The sequence below is a fragment of the Macrobrachium nipponense genome, chromosome 27, assembly GCF_015104395.2.
Source record: "Macrobrachium nipponense isolate FS-2020 chromosome 27, ASM1510439v2, whole genome shotgun sequence".
Taxonomy (NCBI): domain Eukaryota; kingdom Metazoa; phylum Arthropoda; class Malacostraca; order Decapoda; family Palaemonidae; genus Macrobrachium; species Macrobrachium nipponense.
Genome location: NC_087216.1, coordinates 13,496,072 through 13,515,906, shown reverse-complemented (window position 1 = coordinate 13,515,906; position 19,835 = coordinate 13,496,072). Strand labels below are relative to the sequence as shown.

General features: G+C 37.9%; 1 protein-coding gene across 8 annotated transcripts in view; it reads left to right on the top strand.

Moving 5' to 3' along the window:
* LOC135200838 (hexosaminidase D-like) overlaps positions 1–19,835 on the top strand; it is a 105,648-nt gene that overhangs the window by 71,105 nt on the left and 14,708 nt on the right. For 2 of the 8 annotated variants that reach the window (XM_064229533.1, XM_064229530.1), the window contains exon 1: positions 6,495–6,650. The exons of 4 other annotated variants lie outside the window; for them this stretch is intronic. The gene's annotated coding sequence lies outside the window, so the exon portion shown is untranslated. Of the gene's footprint in view, positions 1–6,464; positions 6,651–19,835 lie in introns of those variants that run through there. 2 more of the 8 variants (XM_064229531.1, XM_064229534.1) reach the window with 2 other exon arrangements.

Below are 19,835 nucleotides of genomic sequence, written 5' to 3'. Positions count from 1 at the left end.
CGGGAGACAGAAATAATTGTCGGTGCATTGCGATAGTTAGAATGTGAAGGTGCGTTACTTTCATTTTCATCTTGATAGCGACAACCGCCCCCCCCCCCCCCCCCTCTTTCCCCCCCCCTTTGTCTTCGCGAATCGTCATATTCTTCGATGGTTTAGCAAGGGGAGTTTTAAAGGTTTTTTTTTTTTTTTAAGGGGGGTGGGGTGGGTGTAGGGGGACGCCTGGCGTGACGTGACTGACTGTATTTATGGCTTGCTGCAAACGCGCAGAAGTACGAGAGAACCCGAAATCAAAGTACTTCTGCTGCTAAGGTCTTGGGGTACGGAGGGGAAGAAGGGAATATCTGCTTACGTCACAGTCGTCATGTTCTCGGTCTAGTGTTTATTATTAGACTTCCTTCATTACCCACCCACCACCCCCTCTCTCTTTTCCTGTCTCCCTCCTTCCCTCCTCCAAACTCTTATTACTGTCTCCGTTCCATTCATTTCTTTTCGAGAGTCATCTCTCTCTCCCCTTTCACCTCCTTCCGAGTTGCTCTGTTTGTCTGGTACTTTCCCTTATGTCTCTGTTCAGTATTTTTTTTTTTTACTATTAGAATTACTCAATAATTACAACTTTTAACATTTATTTTACTTTTTTCAATCTGTCCATGTTTTTTTTTTTTACGTTTAGAATTATTACTCACAAATTACAACTTTTATATTTTATTTTAATTTTTTCAATCTGTTCATATGTTTTACAATTTGAATTACTCAATCATTACAACTTTTATCATTTATTTTGCTTTTTTTCAATCTGTTCATATTTTTTACAATTAGAATTACTCAATCATTACACCTTTTATATTTTATTTTACTTTTTTTTCAATCTGTTCATATTTTTTACGATTAGAATTACTTAATAATTACAAATTTTATATTTTGTTTTATTTTATTATTTTTTCCAGTAAGATTCCTTCTACTAGATATAAGTTACTCGGTTCCGAAACCAGTTTTGAAAAAGGCTTAACACCAACATTACCAACGCAATCATTGCTTGATTTCCACTTTGGATGAATTTCCTCTCTCTCTCATTTTTTCCCTTACATGTTCCAGTTTTGTTTGGTCTTATTTTCCGCATATTTAGAGAAGTAAGAATGGTGATTTTATATATCTATTCCTGGTTTTGTTTTTTATATTTTATCCGTGTCTTTATAACTGTTGTTTCTATAAAATACCAAGATCAGACAATGTCTACATCATTAGGATTTGGTTCTCCTTACAGATAATAATTTCTCTCTCTCTCTCTCTCTCTCTCTCTCTCTCTCTCTCTCTCTCTCGTCCATCACACCGCGTTGTTCCCCCACACGAATATTACCATCACACTTGGCACTCTGCCATGTCAATAGTTGTATTAGGCAACTCAGAAGACCTTCATTGCTACATGTTGCATCATAAGGTGTTCTCATGCATGTGCTCCTCTCTCTCTCTCTCTCTCTCTCTCTCTCTCTCTCTCTCTCTCTCTCTCTCTCTCTCCATCCATGTTTGTCTGTGCGCCCTTATGTATGTGTTTGACGACTAAAAGTATTACAGACGTTTAAACAATAAAAAAAAAATGCTGACCACTCTTTTACTTTCTTGGGGGAATTTTTTCTTGACTAAAAATGTAACTTTTTTTAACATTCAAGTAATAGGGTGTTCTCTCTCTCTCTCTCTCTCTCTCTCTCTCTCTCTCTCTCTCTCTCTCTCTCTCTCTCTCTCACAGAAAAAAGTTGCCATTCTCTGGCAATCTCGTCAAGCAACGTATCTCTGAGACGGGTTTTCTGAAGATTGTGTAATGTTATTTGAATTTTAGGAATTTTTTTTAATGCTGGTACGTGTAAAAAAAATCTTCAACATTTCAGAATTGTTTCATAGTGTAAGAAATTATTAAGGAAACACATTTTGTATCAGAATTCAGGAATTTTTGTTTAAAGTACTCATTTTCCGTCAGAATTTACGGCTTTTCTAACAAAAAACCTTTTTTCCATCTGGATTAAGACAATTTAAATAACCGTAAGTCAAATGAGATTCATAGAGTTTACGACTGAATTTCCGTCGGCAAATACGAACATTTAAACAATTTCCAACCAAAAATATAAGACTGTGAGTCTTAAATGATATATTTTTACCCCGAAATTTTCTCATTCCCTTTACTGATAAACTGTATTTCTCCTGTTTGAGTTTTTTTTTTCGTATTAATATTGCATTCTATAGAATCTTGCTTGTTACTTATGGGGAAGTGTACGTATATTAATAATTATAGTAATAATAATAATAATTAGGAAGCTGATCCTCTCTCAAGCATACTTTATCATAACTTTTAATAATAATAATAATAATAATAATAATAATAATAATAATAATAATAATAATAACTTTCATACACATTACTTCCAGTCAATATTTTCAGCACAGGTGAAGAACGCTCAATATTAAGGAGTATCAGTAAAGGTTTTTATTAAGTTGGCTTATATAGGGATTTTTTATTTAAAGAAAATCTCTCTCTCTCTCTCTCTCTCTCTCTCTCTCTCTCACACACACACACGCGCGCGCGCACACACACACACACACACACACACACACACACACACACACACACACCGAAGAGTTTATTATTCATGAATGAGTTCCCGTAATATCGGAGCTACGTTACTTGCGTAAGAAGATCGTGAACTAGCGTGCGTAGTACTGCTGCTCTATTTTTAAACATTAGGCAAAATGTTACGTCATGATTTGAGTTTTGATGTAATGGACGATTTGCACGCTTTCAGAAACTTGTTCTCTAGCGTATGAAGATAGTCGTGAAGATGATGAATGGTCGGCGAGCATTGACGTACATCGAAATATGTATAATTATGCTTATAGTTTATAGTTCCAGAAGAAATATATATATATATATATATATATATATATATATATATATATATTTATTTATATATTTCTATAATAAAGTCGCTGGCGTGTACTTTCCTATTAAGGAGTTATATATTTTTTTCTTTATTTCACTTCCGAAGTGGGGAAAAAAACAGCCTAAAATTTTAGAAAATTCATCGGAATATTTATATTTGTGCCTACATTGTAGCTTATAGTTCTTGAGGATATATATTTTTAATAAAGTGAACAGACGTCAATATTTCCGTATAACTGTAAAGGAGTTATAATGTATGTTATTTTTTCTATCTTTCTTCCCTCTTTCGTTTGCCTGGGGAAAGGGGGTTGGGGGTGGACAAGAAAATGTAATAATTTTGCTTGCACTCTGTTTACTCCGCTTGAAATGCTATTTGTGTAACCGTGACTTTTGTTTGTTTCCTGTATTCTCATTGTTCTCTAATCAGTAACACGCACAAGAATCCATAATGACTACTTCATCTCATGTCTGGTATCTGTGTTCCATCCTGCGAGTCGAGGCAAGATTTTTTTTTCTTTTTTTTTTGGCGGAGGGTTACTACGTACATCAGTGTATGATCGATTCCTTTGGGTAAACGTCTTTGTTTCCAGATAAAATCCAAAATGATCTTCAGATTTTGGTAATTAATGTCGTATCGTTTGGCTGTATGAAGGGGGGGGGGGCGGTCGAAAACTAACTGAAAGTTAACATTATACATACATACATACAAATACATACATACATACATACATACATACATACACGTATTGTATTCAGCTTATATTTTCTATGTGTGTGGCTTAGTGCTTGAGCCACACATAATTGGATTCCAGGCCGCGAATTGTTACAGATCGGCGTGAAATCATAATCTGCTTAAACACATTCGCACCCATAAATGCTTCGTACTCGTGGACATGGGTTTTGTAAGAATGCAGTATATGATTCCCAGTTATGTGTTACAGTGCATAACAAATTGTGGGTGTGCTTGCGACCGTCCTTGCTTGTGTGCAGTTTTGTGTGTGAGTGTATATGTTTGTGTTTATACTATTAAAACAAAATATGAATCCATATATTTTTTGTGGGTGAAGCAACAGTAGTCTTCAGGTACTAAACGCCGCGTTCAGACTCGCTGTCGACCAACCCCAGGGCCAGCATATGTATGTATGTGTATGGATCCTGATATATACATACATATATACATACATGTATAACATTAAACGCGAATACAACGTAAAAATGAAGTGGAGTTTGTGCGCAAAGAACCATAATATTGTGATTCTGACAGCCCTTGCCACCCACATACGCAGTATACGCGACTGAAAAAAAAAAAAAATCTTTTTCCTCATGAATCCTTAGTAATATACCCCAGACTCGGTCTGACAGCTTTTGCGTTGTCATAAACAAAAGGACGTTCAACAAAGTTCTTTCGCTGAGTGCGTGCATGGGGATGAGACCTGGAATTGTATTCACAACGACCTTCACCGAGCATTTGCATGTATGAATGCAAAAAGGTCGTTGGGACCGCTTCGGAATGCTTTGTTTTGCGCAGTTATGCACACTTCGGTCTTTGGTTGGGTGTCCCCTGTGCCATTCCACTGTTGATTTTCGTGAACGAGTTTCTAGTGTCATGTTTTGATGACCATATCCTATAAGACAGAACCCCCCCACTCCTGCATCCTAGATGACTCGCTAAAGGGAAGTGTTCATTTCACCCGTTACAGAATCAAATCAGACTTTTACATATTTATTTATTTATTTCAGTGAAAGCTTACGTCATTGGAATGGAACATTAAATGCTTCTTTTTTGTACTGCAATTTCTGTACATTTGTGTTGGAACATTTTAATGTTTTAACACATTCTCTGATTTTATTTATGTGTATATATGTTTATATATGTGTGTGTGTGCGTGTTTGTGTAATTTTATATATATACATAGTTTTGTCACCATTTCAAAAGTCGTTTATATTACTCAAATGTTGAGCCACAAATACCTTCTAATATCGAATTCCCATTACAGCAGCAATAATTTACAACCAACATGAATTATATGCTAATCGTCTGTACCCTGACAAAGATTCAAACCAGTGCTTTCTGGGTTGGTCAGGGCTCCAAGTTACTTATCCATTCAGCTATGGTTGTGGGTGAATTGATAAGTCACTGTCATCGTGTGTATCAAACCCAAAAAGGCATAGGATTGAACCTTGCCAGAGTAGATGCTGTTGTTATGTATAATTCTTTTAGGGTGAAAATTAGTTCCCAAGATAAATAGAATCAAGAGAAACTGTTTGCTTTTACCATCTCTCTCTCTCTCTCTCTCTCTCTCTCTCTCGTCTCTCTCTCTCTATATATATATATATATATATAATATATATATATATATATATATATATATATATATATATATATGTGTGTGTGTGTGTGTGTGTGTGTGTATGATGTGTATTATATATATATATATATATATATATATATATATATATATATATATATGTGTGTGTACATATACGTTTTTCGCCGTTACAGAGTATCTTAGTACCGTAGCTAATGTGGATATTGAAATTAGCTAGACTATCAGATCACATACTGCGCATGCGTGTATAATAATGTATGAATCATGTCAAGGAAGGAGTTGGTAAAGTGCGTATATTCACATTCCTCTTCGTTCTCGCCTTTTGATACGAATGTCAGACGGACGTAACATGCGAATGTGTGAAGTCTTGCTTTATTAGCCATTACAAACGTGTCCTTTTTCAAATACCTTAGCGAAGCTGAAACCGTCGCCGTTTTACGATCCCCCCCCCCCCCCCTCAAGTCGAAGTTCTTGGCACCGGGTTGTCCAAGAACCTCGGTCATGGAAGGGAGAGATCATAATCCTCGAGACCTTTTGGAGATTATTTTAATGTCGCTGACAATGTTGTTCTAATGGCTCTTGATCGACTACGGGCTATTGGTAAGATCGCGAAGGGCGAAAGAAGGCTGACGTAGATGATATAAATCACGATTTGATAGAGAGAGAGAGAGAGAGAGAGAGAGAGAGAGAGAGAAAATATCATCGATCTTTTTTTTTAGTTGCGTGACTGGCCGAAGTTAAATTCATAAACTTTACTCTGTCACTCGGTAGGAAAGAATGTTTAAAACCATTCTCACTGTTGCTATGTGATTTTTTTATGTCTTTTAAAGCTGAATAATATACAGGGCTTTTTATATAGAATGGACTGAAGAGCGAACAGGTGTTCGTTCAGTCGCAACCTGTAGGCCTCCCGAACTGCATTTGTCGAGTGAAAGCAACTTCTCAATCTTTATTCCCTTCAAAATTCCATCTCTTCATTAAACGGAAGAAAGCTGCTCTATACAATGAATTAACTCCACATTCTTGCAAGGTCTACAGGACCTTCTCGTTCCGTTTATATGGATCTCATATTATAGTGAAAACAAGCGGAGTGAGGCAATGTGGGCGGAGCTAAGAAAAGTCTAAGCCAATGACCATCAAAGTTCTGACTCTCCCATGGTCGTCGCCTCGGTTGTACGCGTGTTTGGGGCAATGTATCAGTTACCAGTCAGTCGTGCTTTCAGGTGCTTGTATTGGTGGACAGTGGAGTCAGTGCAGCTTTCTCTTTTTCTAACACGTTCGGACTGTGGAACCTCTAAAAGTGATCATTTTATTTCTACATCGATTCGAGGAAACTGATGATGATTGAGGTTTGTGGTCTCTTCGGCGAAGAAATCTCGTCTCTAAAAATGAAGGTAGAGTAGGTGGCCACATAATCTATAACTTAACCACTCGAAATTGCCTTTCGTTTGACAAGACTTGTTTTTTTATGCTGCGTTATTTGCTTGTAGTTTATTTCCTTGGATGCAACAGTCGCGAGACTATAGAATGAATGCTTGTTTGTTCCTACTCGATATAGTACAAACCCTCTGTCCTTTACATAAGTAATTCCCTATATAAAGGACTTCAGATTTAAATAGTTAGGAAAAACACAATTTACTATACTTTCAAAAATTGTGATATTTGAACCTACGGGAAGTATAAAACGACCACAAAATAGTGGCACGGGACAAATTACTCATCATTTATTCCCTTTAACATTTTTTTGTTTAACATTTGACCAGGTGTATTTGCATCTGAAATGAAGTGGAGTTTGTGCGCCAATTGTCTGAGGAATGGGGTGTTGATTTGTTTTTGCCAGCTAACTAAACTTCCTGACATATAAATTATAGCCTTTTTTGGGGAATGTAGTTGAGTTTTGCGGCAGTTATCATCGAAAATGCTTGGTATACAATTCGTCCTCTTTGGGGACTTGAGTATTAACAGAAGATTTTGGGAGGGAGGGGGGGGACGAAACCAAATGAAAAATACAGGAATGCATTCTAATGTAACCCAACTTTCGATGCCACATCCTTTGGGTCAGTGCTAGGGGGAAGGTCACCCCCCCCCCCCCAACCACCAGGAACTCTTCTAACCTAACCGGACCTATGGTACGGGACAATAAATTATAGGGTTTAGTTGAGGGATGCATCCCAACCTAACCTCCCGTATCCCTTCCTGGTAATTCTACACAATAGGTCCGCGCGAAGTTTTAAGTATTTACGTTTTATAACCGACAAAATTTTGTCTGTTTGAGCATAAGAATGGGGGAAACCCCTAAAATCCGTCGAACAAAGTTAGTCATCACATAATCCCCTAGGATATCTTGTGAAAGTGGCCAGAATCTAATAAAAAAAAAAATATCAGAGTAACTCTAGCCAACTTAAAATTTCAAACCACCAAAATACAAAGTAGGCTGGTTGTTTCTGAACCTGCATGCATCCAACTGGTGGTATTTCTAGGCAAAAACCCCTCACGGACTGCACGGAACGTTCCCACGAATACGTCAACCATTAGGGACTGGGGCGTCAAATGTATATCGCCGTGTTTAGTACTAAACCCAATGGGGGGGGAGGGGGGGGGTTAATTACAGTCGACCTCCCTAAAATAACGGCAAATTCTTAATAAGCAACCCAAATACTATAGGAAGTTAAAATTTTCAAATAAATACCCGACGCGGAGTTATTACCTAGACTAGAGCAACCTTCCATTTACCAAAAAAATGAATAAATAAATAAATAAATAAATAAGTAAATAAATTAAAAAAAATAAGTATGTAAAATTCGTTACAAAATACCAATGTCTGACTTGGTTTATATGGGTCATTAGATATATCTGTAGGTCCAGCATTACCCATAGGGAGGGGGCGGGGGCCTTGATAAAGCAATTCATCTGAAGCCAATCAATTACAATTGAGCTTTATTAAAGTTGCCTTTTGACCTTAGTTACCCAAACCTTAGGGCCGTGGGCCTACTTTGTTTTCGGATGATTTTTGTGAGATCCCAGACACTTCACTTAATGGCTCGGTGCCGTATCAGTCTCGCATCACAATACAATCAATCAATCAATGCTAGATTGTATAGGAGGATTTAGATTTCATAAGTCTCCAGTTCATTGTGACCAGGATCTTGGCATTTAAAGGAGATTAAAAGTACCAGTCGGTTAGAGACTACCTCTCCACTAAGGGAGTGGGGTTTTCCCACATGAAAGGTAATTATATTTCATGTGAACAAATCGCAAATTTTTACAGTACTGTAATTTGTATTTTTGCTAACGGGAGAAATACATCTGGTTAGCAGCAATTGGTATAAAAAATATTTGCGACCTCCAAAGTCCTTTATTTTAAGATCAATGTGTAGCCATTTTAATGCTGTATTAAAATATCCTATAAGCATTTGCTGTTATTATATATGTATGTATTTATGTATGAAATGGCGGGGACAACATTTTTGTATATATAACCTGCAGCACTTCTTTACATTAATGCAGTGTTAAACTTAGAGTTGTGTACATAATGTACTGTTTTTAAATTATATGATTCAAACTATATAATATGTCTATGGATATCCGAATGAAAATTGAAATAACCTTTTTATACGAGACATTATGGTTATTCATATTTCCTGGAACGCAGTGGCTCCAAGCTATTGTGCAAATCTCTCTCTCTCTCTCTCTCAAAACAATTACTCTGGCGAGTAAATCCCTGTCATAATAAACGGCGCCATTACTGTTAAATACCGTTTTCTAAAGTATGACGTTGCAAGGGTCCAAATTTCCTTGGGAGGACAAAAAAAAAAGTAAAAAAAATTGGCCTGGGTATATTACCCAGAAGTAGCGCGCGGGAGGCAGTTACCGCCAACACAGATTTCATAATTGCCCGTAATGAAATTTGTATTTGAAGTTTATGAGCGGACTCGAGAGTAGGTAGGGACACATTGAGAATTATTTCTTTTTTTATAAATTCTGTTAAGTGGAGGTCGAGGTTATTACCATTATTCACAACGTGTTCTCTTGAACAAGCCATTTCCAGACTGGGAGATGTTTTGCAAAATTAAGTGTCAGTTGAATTAACGGAATTTCAGAGAAATACAATTGTATCTTAATTGTATCTTTAGATTGGTTTTTATCATTTCCTCTGATTTATCTTCATCCAGCAGAGAATGTCGACTTCAGTAATGGCTCTCTCTCTCTCTCTCTCTCTCTCTCTCTCTCTCTCTCTCTCTCAACGGTGGAACCTTTCATAAGATTGGTGTTATCTCCCGTGTAGTACAGGATCCTACTCCCAGACTGGGTACCCAGGCATAGTCGCTATCTTGCCTTCCTGAGTCAGCTTTGAAAAATAGTTACAGAAACTAAGAAGCGCCTTTTAGGCCGTCTACGCAATTTAGCATTTGCCAAGGTTGTGTCACACTGCCAGTGTCGGAATGGATCTAACCATGGCATGGGTGCATTTTCTCAAGAGTAAATATGGCTGCAGCGCTGTTAGGAAGCGATGTTCATTCTTTCCCTTGTGTGGTTATTTTGTTTGTTTGTTCGTTTTCACAAACATTCGTCTATTGAAATAAATATTTTGAGTTCTTTTTCTCTTGCCCCATATTCACCCGGTAACTTGCGTTCCTGGTTAACTGCCTTTTAGAAAAAAGGCTTGCTTTATAAATAGGCTTGCTTTATCAATATTGTCCATTTGTGAATAATTATAGGAGGAATCAGAAATGCTGTTGGGTGACATTGTTTCGTAGTCCGTATTCTAACTGTTAATGAGCTAATTAACTGTCATTGCCTTAAATGTTGAGAATATAGTTCAGTGTCGTAGGTTTCTCGCATTCGGCAGCATAGTATATATATTGCGAACGAGTTGTGACAGTGTTCCTCCTTCGACAGCGCAGACGGTTATAACAAAGAGATTCAGAGCGTCCATTGTACGTCGACGCGTTATTGAGGACACCATTCGTTCCCCTTGACCAGGCCAGACGCCGAGCGTCCTGTTAACTGTGATTTATAACACAAAGGACACCCAAAGATTGGACGGAGGCCCGTATTGTTTCGAGAGGGGCCATTTTGGGCTACTTCTTGTAAACATCTGTCGGGAGTCGGGACAAGCAGCCGAAAGCGTCACAGCTTTTGGCAAGAGGACTGGAGTTCTCCCAGGTCCTTTTGGAGTTCTGTATAGAGACTTGTAATTACCTGTCGACGTTTGAAGGCAGCCAAGCAATTGGTAAAGAGGCGATGTGCATGAAACCACTTTTTTGTTTTTCCAGAAAGCCGTGATAACCGAAAATTCTAATAAAACAATTTGAAACTTGCTTACTAACGCGTTTCTCGGAAAGCCATGAATCCGGAGGAATGCTAAAAATTTAATTTAAAATTAGTAAGTTTTCTGAAATGGTCGGTAATTCTAGGCAATAACACGACACCCACTATAGGGATTGGGGCGTCAAATGTATTTCGCATTGTTTATATAGTACTGGCTCCTGTGGGTTGATTATGGTGATCCAATTCATTCATTTTACACCTAACATATATAATTAGGGTCATAAGATTACGAAATCTTATTGTTATTCTTTTAATTTCATTTCTCGTACATTGAACCAATAAACTTTCTTTCCTTAGAAGTATATTTTTCTTCTGCGATTTTTTTCTAAATGTGTTTGGTTTCTGTGGTAATGTTTCCAGAATTCAAAATAAGTCATATTCATCTCATTAGAATTGATCAATATTTTCGTAAGCCAATGAGCTTTTAATCTATTTTAAGTTTTTGGTTGGATACCAGATAAACTTTCTAGGCCTGATTTTATTGCTGGTGGACTCAAAAACCATCTTTTTCTTCAATCTTATCACCACGGTCAAGAAATGAGGTATCCAATGACAGTTAACTCGGTGGTTACACCTCGTGCTGTAATTACAGCATTTACACCGGTAAGGGGTCCTGCATAGTTAAGGCGGGTTACAACTCTCTCTCTCTCTCTCTCTCTCTCTCTCTCTCTCTCTCTCTCTCTTTGTAATCTGGAAGTTTCTACTGATACAATCATTATATGTATTGCAGTTTTATTACGTGAGGTAAGGAGATATATTGTTATAAGTATAAGGTAACTTGTATTTTGTAGTCTTAACAGTAATTTTATAGATTAAAGTATATAACTTTAGATGATTTTGATGAGCTTTCATGTTTTTTCATAAGAGGTCCTTGCTTTCCAACAAATTTACTCAAACATTAGCTTTCCTTAATGGAATTGAAGATTAAATTTTACATTAGGAAGACATGTAAATGAGCATTTAGCGTAAGATTTCGGAAATAATTATGGAATTCCACCATCGAAAACAGGAGCATTTAATCAACCAATCACATAGCCGTAAAAGGCAAAATCTTAAGCTCTGGCTACAACAAGATTTTTTACCTTATGATTTTTCACTGTTATCGCCCGAGAAATATTTCAGCAAAGCTTCGTTAAGTCGACCATTAATTGAATTTAGGACCCGTAGTAATTAGATTGCTGTTTTATAAACCGGGATATAACAACTTTTTAATCAAGTTACGAACGATGCGATGCCTTTGAGCCGAGTAATTATTTTTTAAGGTGATTTTCTTTAATAGACCCGTGCGACTGCAATTAATTTTCTCCGTTGACGCAACGAACATATCACATCAATAATTAGCAAGGCCGGGAAGTTCATGTTTACTAAACAGTCTATTTTAATGTGCTGTCGTGTAACAGGTGAAGTCGTCGTGTTTCCATTCCACTTTTCTCTTCCCCTTCCGTATTCTCGACGGCCATTCCGTCGTGCTTTATTTTATGGAATAATCGAACCATCAAACGTACGAGGAATGTGGCAGTTACGAATAATCCGCGATACGATACGACCGAAGTCGTAAACATGGTTTGTATCTTGGTTTGTACCCCCGGGCGATGGGTCAAGCTTTGCGCGCCTTCTCTGCTGCTTTCGCGCGCGCAGCTCATCCACGGGAAAGATCCCGTGTCTTTGTTAATACAGAGTGAAAGTGGTCGATGTGCCGGCTGTATCAAAGCCAACTCAATTTTGCTTTATCAAAACCAACCTAAATTTTTTTGTGACATCTCGAGAGAGAGAGAGAGAGAGAGAGGCATTGCTTGCTTTTATGATCAAGCCAATAGGTTATTCTGTACTTAAGATATAACAGGTTTAGAGAGAGAGAATGTCTGCGCCTGTTATTGGTTATCGAAACCAATGCAGTTTGTTCTAATCTTGGTTTTATATATATAATATATATATATATATATATATTATATATATATATATATATAGATATATATATTATATATATATATATATTGAGAGAGAGAGAGAGTTTATGAGAATAGAGATGAGAGATGAGAATGGAGAGAGAGAGAGAGAGAGAGAGAGAGATTATTGCCTGTTGATGAGCGGATCCATTTTCCCGGTAGGAGGGATTAGTTCCCCGAGGTCCTTCCTTGTCTGGACTTACACATTACAAATTGCAGATATTGAAAGCCGTGATGTTGGACGTGAGACTCCGGCATTTAAGACAAGGTTCCAGATATACATCCCGTGTTTGGATCTCTAGAAATTATCAGCTGGTAGGACATCCAAGAACTTGTCTAACCAGTGCTTAAGTGTGTTAACGGGTTGATTCGTGATGGTTAAGATCCAGTGAGAGAGTTCCGTAGGGCAGTTGCCTTATGTGCAAATGTCGAGAGAGAGTGTGTGAGTTTAGACAGAGAAAATCTGCTTCGATTATCAAATTCAATACTCCTTGTATGGAGTCCATCAGCGCACCTCAGGTGTGGTACTGTAGGCAGTCCTAACGTGAGTTGGCAGCGTCCCAGCGGTCCTTCTGCTTACAGTTGTACCCACTTTTCAGTCTTGAACATTATCTACATACTTACATCCTTCCTTCCACTTTGCTGTCCATCATCTCAACTTATTTCTCAGTGGAACTGTGGATTCTTCTTGTAGGCTCACCTTTGATCTTTATACTTCGTCTTAGATTGCTACCTTTCTGCCCTACCGCTCCAACTTCCTCTCTACAGTTAAAAAGCTTCAAATGGCTGCAAGAGCTCCAGTGTTTGACTTTATAGCCCGAGTCATAACTCATTCAATACTATCTCTCAGTCTACAGCGATGGAGAAAGGGAAAATGCGCCTGCTTGGATTACCACAAGCAATACAACCTATTCTGAACTTGGGCATACACTAGATCTGTAGCTTAATGCACCTGTGTATACATACACACCCCAACAAAGATTTCATGGTGATGTATGAAGCATGGCGTGCACGCGCATACTTTTCCCGTTTACTCGTCTTTATGCGACCCGTCGGATACTTTTAACATTTTAGATGTGCAAATTTAAATGATTATTGAAATGGTAACGATAAAACTGGTACCCTTATGTTCTAGGTATGGTTTGTGAAGTATTAATTTGAAGTAGTAGTTCACCCTTCTGTGCCTTCGTACATAAAACATGAGTAAATGGCAATGAAACTTGATTGAATGAATGCTAGACTTTTTTTTTTTTTGTTTTTTTTTCCAACATACTCAAAACAAAAGCTAGTCTACGAATAGTTTTTCCACTGAGGCATTTATTTTGTATTGGTTGTTCATGCATTGAAGTAGTCCCTCAATATGTTTCAATATGTTTGTCTTTTTTAGTATTTAGCTGTCATATGTGCTGCTTTCTAGCATTAATGGGCTGCTGCAGTGGTGGTTTCCCTTCTCGGAAAGTACAAATACCTGAATTTTTAATGGTTAATTCATAAGCGTATCAATAATGGTCTCCTCTTACCATGTATCACATGAGCAAGCTGTAATCTCGTACGGAGTGGAGAGAAATTTTAAATGCCTGTGTCTCTCCTGTAAGTATACGCTATTCGAGCTTCCATCGCCGCAACCAGATTTGTACGCCATAATTACATATTAAAAGCCCTGTGAAGTCCAAGTCCTTTCTGGTGATTGTATTAACAGATTTGAGGCTGGAAATGTAAAGCGAGCTCAAGGCTCCAGCTATATAGTAGATTCACATCAACCGTGCATTATGTCTAGGCCAGTCCCTTACGACGCTCCTGATTGGCTGTTGATAAGCCAATCACAGGGCAGGAAACACTCAGTCTCTCGAGAGAGTTCACATGGGTAGGATCTATGCGCCACCTCTCCTGAGGGATATGTCTTTCAAAAGTATTCTTCGGGAGGGGTGGAACACATCCTGCCTATGCGAACTCTCTCGCGAGAGACTGAGTTTTTCCAGCCCTGTGATTGGGTTATCAACAGCCAATCAGGAGCGTCGTAAGGGACTGGCCTAGACATAATGCACGGTTGATGTGAATCTACTATAGTAAAAATCTCCCCCGGGGATCGAAAATGTTCTCATTGATTTTCTTTCAGTTGTTGGAACTCCCATCAACAAAGGATTCATCCAGGGATGAGTTTCAAGTGTGTGTTATGTTCACTCTGGCAGCACTTAGGAATGGATCAAGTTTTACGTTCAATCACTAAATAGCATATACGGCCTTGTCCTTTCATTCAGGTGGAGGAGAACTTTGATGAAGTTTTCGAAACGGATTTTGAGTGGAAAATGGCAGGGTTGGCAATGATTAAACTGATATAATCAAGTGAATAAATCATTGATTTTTTCATTTTAAAAAATCATGCTTTTTTTAATTTTTTTATTTTTATTTGAAAGCAAACAAATTGAAAAATATCGTTTGAAAATTATTAAATCAAACTGCTTTAATCAAGTGATCAAATCATTGATTTTTTCAGTTTAAAAAATCATTGATTTTTTCAGTTTAAAAATCATGATTTTTTAAATTATAATTTTTTTTAATTTGAAAGCAAACAAATTGAAAAATATGGTTTGGAGGTTAATAACTTGAACATAACTGAGCTGTATCTATATATTTTGATATAAAAATTTTGATATAAAAAAATTGCAAGTACGTACTTTAGGCCAGAACTGGAACCTAATAGATAAATCTATAGTAATTCTGTCATAAAATACATTTGTGAGAAAAAAGTATTGAAAAAACAACTAACTTTTTTTTTTTTTTTTTTTTTTTTTTTTTTTTTTTTTTTTTTTTTTTTTTTTTTTTTTTTTTTTTTTTTTTTTTTTTTTTTTTTTTTTTTTTTTTTTTTTTTTTTTTTTTTTTTTTTTTAATAAATAAATCACCAACCCTGGAAATTAGTTTCGGTACACCCACACAGCTCGCTATGTTGCTCGTTATTGGTGATGCTCTAGTTTAAGCTGAGCTTTTCCTCATGTTGCTCCATCGCTTTCAGAAAATATTTTGAAGCGACATGATCATGCAAATTTGCGAGCAGAATGAATCTCTGAGGACTTAATGGCCGGGGGTCCTTCTTTCTGGGACGTCTTCTTCTTGAATAAAGCCGAAGCTAGTTAAGGACACCTGGTTGTCTGTCTCAGTGGACTTTAATAATAATAATAATAATAATAATCCTTCAGTCGAAGAAAATACTTCCGCTCTGCTGAATATTAGGATTCTTCCAAAAAATAATAAATACTAGTAGGTATGAGAGAGTACCACAGTGTAGTGAAAATATAAACATTTGGACACAGACCAGAGCGCACCTCAGTGGCGTGATCGGTATGGTCTTGACCTGCCACCTCGGTGGCCGCGAGTTCGATTCTCGGGCATGCCACTTAGGGTTAAGATATGTGTATTTCGGAAGTTACGTAAAGCCGTTGGTCCCGTTGCTGAATAACCACTGGTTCCATGCAACGTAAAAACACCATACAAACAAACAAAGCAAGCCTGTAAAAGGGTAGTGCCACCAGTGTACTTCTCGAGGTCCACTGTAGGCATTCCAACCACTCCACTCGTTCTCTTTTCACTCTCTTGAGCACTGATTTGCGTGAAGTGCCCCAGTGCTTGGCGTTATATATAAGCCTCATTTTCATAAATCGATCCGCGAGACCCTTCTCTGGGCAAGGGGTCCTCCCTCCCTCGGTCATTCTGCTTAAAATTGTCATCTGGCCGTGCAGAGATTTTGCAACGAGCGAGCGAGGTCAGGCAAGATCCCCTACATGTTGCAAGAGCGAGTTTGAAAATGCTGCCCCGTGACCAAAACTTGAGTGGCAACTTTTCAACTTTTCCCTGTGGAGTGAAAGGGCCATCGTTGGTTGCCTTCCGCGCACGTGCACGCAATTAACTTGCAACGTCAGAATTTTGCCTTTAACATACTTTGCCAAGGCGAGGTTATAATTATCATTAATTATTTTCATAATGATTAGAATTGGATTGTTAGTTTATGCTGAATGCTTGGGAGGTTAGTGTGGCAAGACAAATATTAATGAAGGGATAGAACTTAGTTGCTTGCTTGCTTGTTTTTAGGCTAATGAGTATTCAACCAACCATGCTTTTTGCGATAATCCAAGTGCAGTTATTTAAGCCAATTATGCCGCCTTGAGATCAGTTGTCATTTCATGGACTAGAGGATGTCAGGATCTCGTCAAGGAGAGAGAGAGAGAGAGAGAGAGAGAGAGAGAGAGAGAGAGAGAGAGAGAGAGAGATATTTACTATTGAAAAATTGATATATTCCTAAAAAGAGTAACTTTAAAAAATAAGTATATAGTTGCTAAAAGCATAGAGTAATCCCAAAATTAGAACAAACCAGCTTTGACATCAGTAATAGCTTTTTAATTGAGCTCTGGCATTCCTCTGCTGGATTGGCAGCGTGCATACGCTATTCCTCGTGCGTGCGTGACTGTTGGCAGTTGGAAGTCTTAAACTGTTGCCAGGGTGCTCCAATGTTGTGATACTGTCTGTTGTTTTTCATGTTCTGTTGTGTATTGTGCATGTTTTTTTTTATGGTGTTTTTACGTTGCATGGAACCAGCGGCTATTCAGCAACGGGACCAGCGGCTTTACGTGGCTTCGAATCACGTCGAGAGTGAGCTTCTATCACCAGAAATTCACATATCTCGCACCTCAACGGAATGCCCGAGAATCGAACTCGCGGCCACCAAGAGGTGGCAGGCCAAGACCATACCGATCACGCCACTGAGGCGCTAGAGAGTGGACGAAAATAATAAAAAGCCACGTTTTAGCATTGAAAGTATTAGACAGGCCATTCTCCCAAGTTTGTGGCATGTTCATTTTCTTAAACACTTCTGGTCAGATAAGTGTTTTTAAGTTAACTGTATGAAAACTACTTAATTTAGCTATGATTTCTTAAATATTTCATTATTGTAAACAAGTTCATCACGTTTGTTATTTTTTTCAATACGTTTAGGCCGTATACGGTACATTAGAGTACGTATGATTAAATGGTTGTATCTACAAACCAGTACATCCATTAATAGATTCTATCCTTGTCAGCAGCAGCAGGAGGAAGGAAGCCTCTGCTACCCAATTCAGATACCGCATATTTTATATGAAAAGATTGAAGGTACGTTTGGATTGATACACATAATCCTCGGGCAGCATGCGGAGCTGACTCAGAAAATAACGCAGCGGAGGACGGGATGAATAACACCCCCTCCCCCAACTTCCCCCAGTTTCATTCCAACCCCATCACCGAGAACTCGGACGTTATTACCATGACATCAAAAATTCCCCGGAATATTTTATTTCTGCTTTTTTTGGCCATGGTTACGCACCATGGAGTTATGAGCATCGTTGCCATTGCACGACGAAATCTTTCGGCCTTGATGTTGAAGAATACTTTAGCCCAGTAAGCGAGTTATGTTGCCTTCGGATTTGTTACTATATATAACACACTTTTTCTACTGCACCAAAGCCCAGAAATGATGAGAGTTTCACATTTAGGTTTATCATGCTTCGATAGTTGCCTCTGAAGTAATATTGTTACAGAAGTATGTTTTTCCAAATGTACTATAAAGTGTAGTTTAATTGACTATTATTTCGTAGTGATTTGAGTGTTGACTTGAGCAGAATTGCCAGGGAAAGTTAGACAGATATTAGACTTCATATAACCTTGCGATATCGATATGAAGAAAATTTAATCTTCATTAGTAGAGAATATAAAAATACCCGTATTTCCCTCAGATGAAAAGTGTTAACAGGACGGTACTGTAGGATAGAGAGCTCACTTGTTTTCATTAAAAGTTTCCGTAAACGCTTAGGGTTATCAAAACGTATTTTTCTTTGGGAGAACTGGAGGGAATGGCTAAGGCATCATTTACCTTTAATTTTGCTCCGTTAGGAGAGAGAAACCCGACCATCCCTTCCGTAAGCCCAAAGTCCACGGGGTAGAATATCCTCTCTTCTCCCTCGTCTGCTTCGCAATATGTCCTCCTCTAAATTAACTCTGGCTAAAGTTATACAATGAAGTTCGAGTGCTTGTAAGACAGGGTTCGCCTACCAGGTGGCTCAGGAGTGATATTAAAACTTGGGAATATGAATATCTCCCGCTGGGTTATATGTGGCCTTTATGAGTCTGGTATTAAGAAACGTATGAATTCAGATGCTTCATTGAGATGCACCTGGTAAGAAAATGAAAGAAAAAAGGAAATTTTGCATCTTGGACTTTAATTGTGGGAATTTTTAAGTGCCTCTGGTAAACATAGTCATGATAAATCATAAATTTAACTTGAAAACAAAACTGGCACATCGGTAAATGTACAATGTCTTGTCCGTATGAAGCTCGTTTGGGCAAAGCTTTGATGAGATCATTTTATTAAAGTAGTGTAGATATTGTCGTTGTATTCTCTCTCTCTCTCTCTCTCTCTCTCTCTCTCTCTCTCTCTCTCTCTCTCTCTCATACGTACACGCACAACAGAGTTATATTTAGATCCAAATCCCTAACTATTACTACATGCATTTTCAGAGGCAAGGGAATTAGAAAGACAACGTATAGCAGATTTTAATTAAAGGAAGATGGAAAGTTCGGCATCTTCTACGGTGGAGGATTAAATTTTGGAAGTAATGCCGTCTAGCTGTGGTTGTAAATTCTGGAATTTAGTAGAATTTTCATAGCATTTTGTTGTTGCAGGGGAAAAAAGATGATTGAAGTTGGCAGGAAAGAGAAGAATTGTTTTCCATGTTTATTGAAAGATACATGAATTGTATTATGACGCCAGTAGTCAGTCATAGATTAATAACAATTCTTTGTAATGCTAAATCCGTGTATGATTTTGAGGTCATTCTTAGAGTTAGAGGGCAGACCGGCTCTCTCTCGCTGTGTGTGTGTGTGTACAAAACTCATCATCTCATGGTAATGTTTCAAAGACATCTGAAGGATAATAGTAACTAGGAATGAACCAAGTTCCTGTTCCTTTCTTCATAATGTAATAAGTTTAGGCCAGAGACCAAGGGCTAGGACCCATAAGGTCACTCAGTGCTGAAAGGACAATTGACAGCAAGGTGGCTTCAAAGTTGTAATAGAGGGAAAACCTCGCTGTTGCATTATTGAACTGTTGTAAGGAGAGAGTGGAAAGTAAGACGACAGAAAGAAATGTGAACAGGTATGTGTACAGTAAAATGAGAATTGGGTGCAGTTGGTCAAAGGGGCACTGCTAAGAACCTTAAATGATGCCTACAGTGCACCACATGAGGTGGGCAGACAGTGCTACTCCCTTAATGGGGCAAA